The sequence below is a fragment of the Manacus candei genome, unplaced genomic scaffold (assembly GCF_025592945.1).
Source record: "Manacus candei isolate 608988 ecotype Guabito, Panama unplaced genomic scaffold, ASM2559294v1 h1tg000516l, whole genome shotgun sequence".
Lineage (NCBI taxonomy): Eukaryota > Metazoa > Chordata > Aves > Passeriformes > Pipridae > Manacus > Manacus candei.
Genome location: NW_026138564.1, coordinates 27,501 through 29,594, shown reverse-complemented (window position 1 = coordinate 29,594; position 2,094 = coordinate 27,501).

The window sequence follows — 2,094 nt, the reverse complement described above, 5'->3', positions numbered from 1 at the left end:
CTAACCCTAACCCTAACCCTAACCCTAACCCTAACCCTAACCCTAACCCTAACCCTAACCCTAACCCTAACCCTAACCCTAACCCTAACCCTAACCCTAACCCTAACCCTAACCCTAACCCTAACCCTAACCCTAACCCTAACCCTAACCCTAACCCTAACCCTAACCCTAACCCTAACCCTAACCCTAACCCTAACCCTAACCCTAACCCTAACCCTAACCCTAACCCTAACCCTAACCCTAACCCTAACCCTAACCCTAACCCTAACCCTAACCCTAACCCTAACCCTAACCCTAACCCTAACCCTAACCCTAACCCTAACCCTAACCCTAACCCTAACCCTAACCCTAACCCTAACCCTAACCCTAACCCTAACCCTAACCCTAACCCTAACCCTAACCCTAACCCTAACCCTAACCCTAACCCTAACCCTAACCCTAACCCTAACCCTAACCCTAACCCTAACCCTAACCCTAACCCTAACCCTAACCCTAACCCTAACCCTAACCCTAACCCTAACCCTAACCCTAACCCTAACCCTAACCCTAACCCTAACCCTAACCCTAACCCTAACCCTAACCCTAACCCTAACCCTAACCCTAACCCTAACCCTAACCCTAACCCTAACCCTAACCCTAACCCTAACCCTAACCCTAACCCTAACCCTAACCCTAACCCTAACCCTAACCCTAACCCTAACCCTAACCCTAACCCTAACCCTAACCCTAACCCTAACCCTAACCCTAACCCTAACCCTAACCCTAACCCTAACCCTAACCCTAACCCTAACCCTAACCCTAACCCTAACCCTAACCCTAACCCTAACCCTAACCCTAACCCTAACCCTAACCCTAACCCTAACCCTAACCCTAACCCTAACCCTAACCCTAACCCTAACCCTAACCCTAACCCTAACCCTAACCCTAACCCTAACCCTAACCCTAACCCTAACCCTAACCCTAACCCTAACCCTAACCCTAACCCTAACCCTAACCCTAACCCTAACCCTAACCCTAACCCTAACCCTAACCCTAACCCTAACCCTAACCCTAACCCTAACCCTAACCCTAACCCTAACCCTAACCCTAACCCTAACCCTAACCCTAACCCTAACCCTAACCCTAACCCTAACCCTAACCCTAACCCTAACCCTAACCCTAACCCTAACCCTAACCCTAACCCTAACCCTAACCCTAACCCTAACCCTAACCCTAACCCTAACCCTAACCCTAACCCTAACCCTAACCCTAACCCTAACCCTAACCCTAACCCTAACCCTAACCCTAACCCTAACCCTAACCCTAACCCTAACCCTAACCCTAACCCTAACCCTAACCCTAACCCTAACCCTAACCCTAACCCTAACCCTAACCCTAACCCTAACCCTAACCCTAACCCTAACCCTAACCCTAACCCTAACCCTAACCCTAACCCTAACCCTAACCCTAACCCTAACCCTAACCCTAACCCTAACCCTAACCCTAACCCTAACCCTAACCCTAACCCTAACCCTAACCCTAACCCTAACCCTAACCCTAACCCTAACCCTAACCCTAACCCTAACCCTAACCCTAACCCTAACCCTAACCCTAACCCTAACCCTAACCCTAACCCTAACCCTAACCCTAACCCTAACCCTAACCCTAACCCTAACCCTAACCCTAACCCTAACCCTAACCCTAACCCTAACCCTAACCCTAACCCTAACCCTAACCCTAACCCTAACCCTAACCCTAACCCTAACCCTAACCCTAACCCTAACCCTAACCCTAACCCTAACCCTAACCCTAACCCTAACCCTAACCCTAACCCTAACCCTAACCCTAACCCTAACCCTAACCCTAACCCTAACCCTAACCCTAACCCTAACCCTAACCCTAACCCTAACCCTAACCCTAACCCTAACCCTAACCCTAACCCTAACCCTAACCCTAACCCTAACCCTAACCCTAACCCTAACCCTAACCCTAACCCTAACCCTAACCCTAACCCTAACCCTAACCCTAACCCTAACCCTAACCCTAACCCTAACCCTAACCCTAACCCTAACCCTAACCCTAACCCTAACCCTAACCCTAACCCTAACCCTAACC